This window comes from Neophocaena asiaeorientalis, unplaced genomic scaffold (genome assembly GCF_003031525.2).
Source record: "Neophocaena asiaeorientalis asiaeorientalis breed wild unplaced genomic scaffold, Neophocaena_asiaeorientalis_V1.1 scaffold606, whole genome shotgun sequence".
NCBI classification, from domain to species: Eukaryota; Metazoa; Chordata; class Mammalia; order Artiodactyla; family Phocoenidae; genus Neophocaena; species Neophocaena asiaeorientalis.
In genome coordinates this window covers 7,116,162-7,124,987 of record NW_020173687.1, presented here as the reverse complement: position 1 = coordinate 7,124,987, position 8,826 = coordinate 7,116,162, and positions in this window count along the sequence as shown.

Below are 8,826 nucleotides of genomic sequence, written 5' to 3'. Positions count from 1 at the left end.
TTAGACATAGGGCCGCAGGCATGCATTTGTGTGATGGGGTGGGGAGAAAATGAAGGAGTAAAATTGTTTTTAAACCTTCTCTAGGAGATTTCATGTAACAGAGTGGCTACTGGCATCCTGGTGAAAAACGTTCTGCCTGATGCAGAGGTGAAAATGTGGAGAAAGTGATGTGTGTGTGTGTTACCCCATGGTTCTTTCACCCCTTTTTTCAAAATGGAAACAGCGGCCAGGGTACTTGCATGTCAGTAATTCTTATCTTTTGCTACAAACACTGCTACAACTTTGCATCTCTTCATATATTTAACTAGGTGTTTGGAAAGACACACAGGGAAGGTGACAGAATGAACCACTAGGCACTTGGATGCCACCATCTTAAGCTGGAGAAATCTTTTCTAATTCAGTTTTTATTATCCCCACACTCATAACATTACATTTCTTTAGTTTACCTATTTGTTTATTCTATTTTAGCAAGACCTTCTCTGGTCTGAGTTGGAATGACTGTGCTACACGTGAATAGTTACACCCTCAGGGTTTAAATGATTAGCAAGTTAATGACGGTTATGCTGAAAGTGCACTTCCATTATGTTCTCATCTGTTTAATGGCAATTTTCAGAATCTAAATATGTTTAAGGAGCACTTACATGGCATGTTTCATTAATTTTGATCGCAGTTATCATAATTTAAACAAATTTATGAGTCTGTGATAAATGTCCTTCCAGGAGGTAATCAAAGGCTGTTTACATACAAGTTTAAAGCAGGTTTTATACTATTTGGGGGTTAATGCTTTATCTTTTTGAAGTAGTAGCCATATATGTCATCCCTAAGGAAATCTTCAGTTCTGTGTATCCAATCCAAACTCCTCCGTTTTTTACTGATTTATCTTTTAAATTTGCAGCTCTAGGCTGTAGTCATTAGTCAGCCAATGAACTGATTCTTTCAATCATAGCTTTGCATATTCGTCATCCTAGTTCATAAACTCGTTGACTTATTCAATTAGTATGTGTGGCAAAGCATTGGGCTAGGTATCAGGGATCCTGTGGCTTCACCTTCATGGAGTTTCAAATCTGATGATGGACATCAGCAATATGCAAAAGGTAGTCTCATCAAGGTCCCCATGGAAACACTTGTCTTATGTGAATGTTTATTCCAGAACTGAGAAGTCAGTATAGGCTTTTTAGAAGACTTAATATCTGAGCTGACGTCCGACTGGTGAGTGGAAGTTAGTCAGATAAGGAACATGAAGGAGGTGGCAGGTGAGAAGGGACAGGAGTTAGGAGTGGCTGGCAGGCACAGATGGCAAGAGACAAGTTAGGTGGGAATTGTGACGATAGAGAGGACTCGGCGAGGGGCCTCATCTCAGTTCGTTTCACAGGGATGGAAAGTGAATGGCTTCAAGAGCTATTAATATATCAGAATATATAGGACTTCATTTATTAATTGGGGAGAGAGGGAAAAGAGTACTGTATAAGAATTACTTGACATGGGTATTTAATACACAAAGGCTCAGCCCAACCCAAGGTTTCCTAAATCAGAATTTCAGGGGAGAAGCCTGGGAATTTGTGTTTACCACACAGCACAGGTGATGCTGATAATGGGAAAACTGGAAAACGGGATGATGTCCACATGTTTTTGAGCAAGTGGGTAGTGGTGGTCACTATTATAAAGGATGCCAGGGAGAGGAACTGATGTAAAGGATGTGGAATGAATAAAATGATGAAACAGATTTTTGTGTATGTTGGGTTTCAGAGGCCTGTGGAACTTCAAAAAGGAGCTGGCCTGCAGGCAGTTAGATAGGAAGTGTTGGTGCTCCGGGGAGTGATCTGGTTAGATGATGCAGCCTCGGGAAGCCAGCAGGTGATGAAATGTGGTCGTAACCGCGAATGTAGCTGAGGCTATTCATGGAGAACATGGAGGAGAGTAAGAATAGAAGAGGCTACAGCCATTAAAATAAGGGTAGGAGAAGACATTCCAGTAAACAGAGTATTTGGGGAAAGATAAGACTGTTGTACCAAGTAACCTAGTTAATACAATCTAATAGAGGGTCAGGATGCCATCAATGGTAACAAGTTTCCAGTACAGACAGGAAGGAGAATAAGATGTGGGATAGAATGTCCCTTCAATTTAGCAGTATGAAGTTTATTGATGCCAGGAATTGAGTTCTGGGTTGTATAGCCACTTTGAAATGGGTTAGAGAGCTTTATTTCTTTATGAAGAGTAACATAAAATAACCAGCTGCCCACTCCAGGTAATATATAATCAAAAGCTAACCTGCAGTGTATATATCTTCAGTGGGGTCCAGTTCTCACCATTACTTGTGTTAAAGCTTCATGATTCAGATCAGAAATCAAAGGAATTTCTGAGGTTTTTTGTTTGTTTGTTTTCTCTAATTAAACCTAAAATACCTTAAGGTAATACAAGTTTGATCTGGCATATAGATTACGTTTTCATTTGGTGTTATAGTGGCTGAGGGCTGTTTGTTCTGTTAGCCACCATGGTGCTTCCCAGCCATTGATTATTATCGTTATTTGAAGAAAAGGGGTTGCAGTCTTTCCCTTCAAAAGAAGCCCTCCAAAGTTAAAATGTGTCACAGAAAGTCAGTAAAGCTAGTGAATCCCCATATATAACACCTCATTCTTCAGTTTCTCTAAAGACGTAACATGGTCGGGCAAACATCAGTTAGGTACTTCCTCATGACCTTTAGCGTCTAGGCAACCAGCTTTAATGATCTGAAGACTGTGTCTATGGCACCGACATTATTGTATTGGGGGAAGAAAAAAGCAGTCGATTCTACAGTGTACTATGTATATATTGATAGATTATTTCAATATTGTCCTAGAATCAATTAAAATCTAAATGAAAATAAATAAGACCATTAGAAAAAGTCTTAACTGATTATTTTACAGCTTAATATTGTACCTTTTTTGTGGGGTGATTAGTAATCAAATGAACATTATAAAATTTTAAACAGCACAAAAATGTATATAGTGAAAAGTTCTTTTTTTCGTCTTTTTCCTATTTTTTACTGTAGCCTCTCAATTCCTTAGTCCTGCTCTCAAGGGCAAACATTATTATTGCCATTTTCTTTGCATTCTCCAGATTACATATGTAAAGGTATGTATGGGTGTATCACTCTTCTTAACACAAATGGGAGCAAACTGCTAGGTTATAATTTAAGCATATTTTCATTTCTAAGGAAACTGAATATCATTTCATATCCTTGCGTTTATTTACCTCATTCTTCTTACTACTTAAAGAGGATTCATGAATGTTCCATGACTTGTCATTCTTCTACTGGAGGATATTCAAACTATTCCCAGGATTTTGTGATTGTAAACCATAGCCCAATATACACCCTTGCACAAGTCTTTTTAAATAAAGGCGAGTGAATCTACATCCCTAGGAGAAGATTTTTTGATGGAAGAATACAATACATGTATTTTTAATATTTGATGGACCTAACTAGCCTTTTTCTGTATTTATGATTTTTTATACCATTGCAAATATAACCAAAATAAGATCACAGTGAAGAGTGTGGCATTGGGGATACAGGGGTACACATAATAATCATGATTATTATGTTTCAGTTATTTGCTCCTCCACTAAAGAGCCAGCATCAGTGACCATGGCCCCTGGTCCAATTTAGAAAGTCTAACATCAGCCAACACATCTATTAAGTACCTGTCAAATCCTGGACTTGTGGCTGCCATGAGGTGGGCTTGCTGTTTTACATGCATTACTTTATTTAACCCCCCAGTATCCTAGGAAGTTAGCACTATTGTTATCCCCATTTTATAGATGAGGAACTGAGTCTTTAAAAAGATAAATAAAATTCCAAGGTCTCACAACTGTTGTGACTTAGACATTAAATATAATGATGACCATGCATGCTTGTAAATGTCAGATTTCAGGTTATATAGGAATTGTTTTATGCATTTGGTGATTTTGAAAACACTTTCTTTTATCAGCTTATCTGAAATTAGAGACAGTAATTGCCTTTGAATGCCATTATTTGATAATATTTTTGGAAATTTGCCCAGGTCCATGGATACAAAAAGTCATTTTTTCTATAAAATACTATGATGTAAAATATTGATAAAAATTCTAGATTTCTAGAAGTGTTCTAGATTTCAAAGACTAGATTTCTAGTCCTTGTCTCTTTAATCACAGAATTTTTATCTTTAAGCATTTCAGTGACTATCAGTATGAAATTTAGAATCTTCTCTTGAAATATATTCACCATAGTCACTTCATGTTCATTTCATAATGATCAAGACAGTCTCCATGGACATGAAGTTAATTTTTGGAAGCATTTAAGATTGTAACTAATAAGTACATCTTTGTATTCATCCACCTCTGTGGTTGGTACAAATATCTAATTTCTTTGTGTCCATGTAGCTTTCATGCTTACTGCAGACTATCTATGTGCATTTGAATTTTTTCCAGGGCTATACAAGCTTCATAATGCAATCCAAATCACTCCGCTTTCCTCTGTTCTTTCGCCTTCCTTTGCCTATAAACCCAATGTTTGTCTCAGAGGGGGCTGAGAGATAAGTGAGTAAATCGTATTCCTTTACCTTTTTCTATGGCAAGTACTTTGGTCATGAAAGCACTGAGTTCTTTTCGCCATTTCTCACATCGTAGGAAGGGCGTAGGAAGACCCCTTTGATCATAAATTGGATTCCAGGTAGACTTTTAATTCTGTAAGTCCCGATTTTGTGTCCATTTTGTTTCCATTTCTAGTGTTCATGTTTAATATAATAGAATATTCTATTCTGAACTTTAGGTGTTTGGTAGAGATGCAAATAATATTTGAATTAGCCATGCACAGCATAACAAGCAATGGCTGTTTCATAAATACGATACCAGTTGTTAGTAGTAGCCAAATTAAAATGGCTGTGTACTCTGTGAAACAGGTGGCTTGTTGTTCTATGTGTCTTACATTATTTCATCTCTTTAATAGCATCATGGAGTAGATTATAATAATATATGCATCATGCAGATGAGGAAATTGAGGTTTGAGAACTTATTTAATGGATTTGCACACAAGTAAAGTTGTAGAGCCAAGATTTAAAGCAATTTCTGTCTAAATTCAGAGCCTTAGTTCTTCTACATGTGACATTCTCTCCTTCCTCCGTCCGCCCACCCTTTCCTCTTTCATTCCTCCTACTCTTCCCGTTGACCTGGGTTTGAAAACAAGCAGTAAGTTTTATGGATAGAATCTCTATAAAAATTATCACACTTCTGATCCCTGTGCAACAAAATAAAATGGAGTCTAGATATAGAAGCTTTTGTTTCAGGCTTTACAAAGAAAGAAGGGCAAATAGAGAAAAAAAGAAGGAAAACAGTCATTGCTTGAATAAGTCTCTTGGCCAAGAGAAATGCACAGATCTTTGAAATTTCAAGGGAAAGTCACTACCAATGAAAAAGCCTGCTGTGTAATAAGCTAGTAGAAGAGATTGATGAAAGTGGGTACCCAGGATTCATTGCCTTAGCAATTCAGGTTCAAGCTTTGTATTCATGGAGAGACACTTCTCTAGTTTTGGATGCGCTGAGTCAGCTGACACCCACTCACACAGCATACTGAGAATGATGCAGGAAAATATAAACTCTCTGGATGTCCCATTAGTAATGTGGAGAATGAGCCTGGTAGAAGAAAGAAGAGGCAAAAATCATCTCCTTAAGTCATCTTGTTGCTAGGTGAAATATAACTTTTAGAGTGCTGACTGGGGAAGGGCGGTTGACTGCAAGAGGAAGGGTAGATACACAAAGAGCAAACTCGGAGGAGTGTCATTGAGTGTCCTTCATGCCTCTACCAGGAGCCCTACACCTTATCCCACCACCACCCTATACAGGGTAAGTCAGTCAGACTCACTCCATTTCACAGATGGCAAAACTGAGACTGGAAGCTGCTAAGCACTATGTTTGTCAGCCTGTAAGACACACACGTGGACAGTGAAAAGGGCTCTTCCTTGAAAAAATAATATTAAAATCCTTTTTATTGTATATGTTTTAGAATTATTTAAAGGTACTTTGTATATGCTAGAATATGATGGGAAATCATGAGATAAAGGTTGGCAATAATATTCTGCCACCCTTGGGAAAATATGCAATGACAAAGAATTATTTGGTAGCAGGGAACTCTGATGGAACATAATATATTTTGTGTTCTAAGATGTTAGAATGCTGGTGAAATGCAATTCTTCCTTTTATCAGCTGTATTGCCTGTGGTTTCTCATTTTTGTTAAGAAAACCACTGTGAGGATGTAAGTATATTATACTTACTGCTTAGTCTTGTACTCTGCCAAAAAAGGATAGCATCAGAAATCATTATTTTATGTTTTGGGCTTAGATCTTCCATTGGTAATTTGAACACAGGTTGTGTGTGTGTGTATACATTTTATTATATTGTGTATGTACACACAAGCACATGCATACACTTAGGTTTGTAAATTATATGCCAGAAGAAATGCAATGGAGCCATGCTCTTGTCATTTTCCCACGGGGTCTGTTAATCGATGTGTGATGTTATCTAATCTTAAATGATTTTATGTAGGACCTCTCTCTCCAAGTTACATCGTCATCATCTTCATCATAATCATCATCATTATTTTATTAATAATAGCAAGAATTGGTCTAAATCTTGTTAAGAGTTAAGAACTATGCAATGCATTTATATTCATTTGATCATTTAATTAAATGCATTTCTTATGTATTGCACCCCAAATATTCTCACCATAGTCATAAAGGAAAATAACAATAAAGTCTGTCAATATGCAAGCTATAAATACCTAATCACTCTTTATATTAAACTTTCCAAATTCAACCTGTAATAAACACAGTCATCCGTTTTGCTGATAAATATCACAATTTTTAAACATAGCATAAAACAAGGACTTAATTATCAAACAGGTTTGAATATTAATTTATGGGCACCCTTAAATAACGACAACAGCCTATTCCAGCCTCTTCTATCTCTGCAAAGAAACTGTGCTTAAATTGAAAATCATTTTTATCAACCTATAAAACAGATTCTCCATTAGGCAACGCTTGGCCTGCTTTCGTTCAGTTTGTCCATGTACTTGAACATTAAAGAATCATAGAAATAAATCCTTCTATATTACTTTAGAAAGTTTCTCAATATAATGGGAGGAAAGAAATTAATTTTTAAGAGCTAGCTGAAGTCTGAGTTGAAGGTTAGGCTAAAAGTAATACAGAAGTCCACTTACTATAGGGAGAATTTCTTTCTGTTGGGGAAAAAATACCTCAGTGGACACGTTAGTTAGGAAAATGAGCCTGATTCTGAGGTTACTCTAACATGGCAGAAATTTATACAAAAAGCATATAGTAGTCTGTTGCTGTTTGCCTCTGTAGAACAATCCCTCATTTTTCTGACAATATCCCCAAATTTTGTTTGGGGTTCCCCTTGACTATTCATTTCTTTGTTCTTTATATTGCCTCCCTAGGGCTGAAGCACTGACCCTGGCTTCAGCTGTGGCCAGCATGGTGGTTGGAGTTGGCCATGGTCAGTCCAATTAAAAAAAATGTTTAGGTTTCTTATACGGCTATTAGAAAAGGCATTCTTTCTTTCCCACTGTACTTGAACATAAAACTATAGGGACTGACACTGCTGCCTACCACATGGAGTCTAAATATGGAACCAACACAGAGGAACAAGAGCCAAGCTATGGAGAAGGAGAGCTTGTCCTAGTCACTGCTTGAACCTTTGCCCTCAGTTCTGTTTGAAACCAGCTCTGTCCTGGAACTTGTTGGTCATGTGATGCAATCTATTCCATTTTTTGCTTAGATTAATTTGGTTTGGGTGTTTTGTCACTTGCAAATAACTCTGCATATTAAAGTAGATGGCATTTTGAATTTTCTCTTTAGTGGAGAGGGGGGACAGGAATTTGGAAACTCAGAAACTTGGGGGAGAGAAAAATGTAAAAGGAGAAGATTCTTGGTAGGAAGAGAAGTGTCAATGACATGGCTTTGGGTGGTAATTGGAAAAATAAAAGATTTTGTACGGCATAAGGAGAGTGTGGTCAAACACACCCTTTGTAACATGTCATCTATTCTGTGTCACACTGACATGTTGAGGATGGTGTAAACTTTCCATCAGACTTAGGAGAAGGGCTCATGCCATTTTGTTGAAAATTAGACTGTATCAATATTGCAAAAAAGCTTTTAATTTCACTTTTTTAAGATATAAATATGACCTTTAAAAATCATTTGATTTCATCTAGGAAGAAAAATGAGAAGTTAAATAATTTTTTAAAATATTTAAGTAACTTTGCTATACTTGTCAACCATTGCCATATAATATTAAGTAATAGCATTTTAAAAATATGTCAATTCTTCCTGAATTGGGTGGGCTTAAAGGTATTTGAACTGCCATCAGTCTTTTACATACTTCTGTATCTAAAGAATGGACCCAGGCCAATATGTCCTATTAGCTAGTGAAGACTCTCATCTCAAGAGTAATAAGGAACTGTGTGGAGTCCTGGCAATTAATTTAACACACTGAAGATCAGTTTTCTTAATTGTGAGACTGGGATAACAACAGTACCTCGTGAACATGAGAAGAGGTAAGGGCACATGGCCTTTAGCATGGTGCCCCGAGCAGAGGACATGGGAAGCATTTCTATTGTTATTTTCATTTTCTTCCCATTCTGTACTTAACTGAGGTACAGGTTTTACAAATTGGGAATTTTGAAAATCTGGATTCCATTGCAAGTTCTATTATTAGCTCGCAATGTGACCCTTGGTCTTTTGGACCTTAATCTCCTTGTCTCTAAAATGAGGGTGACTAGACAGTCTCCCATGTGCCTT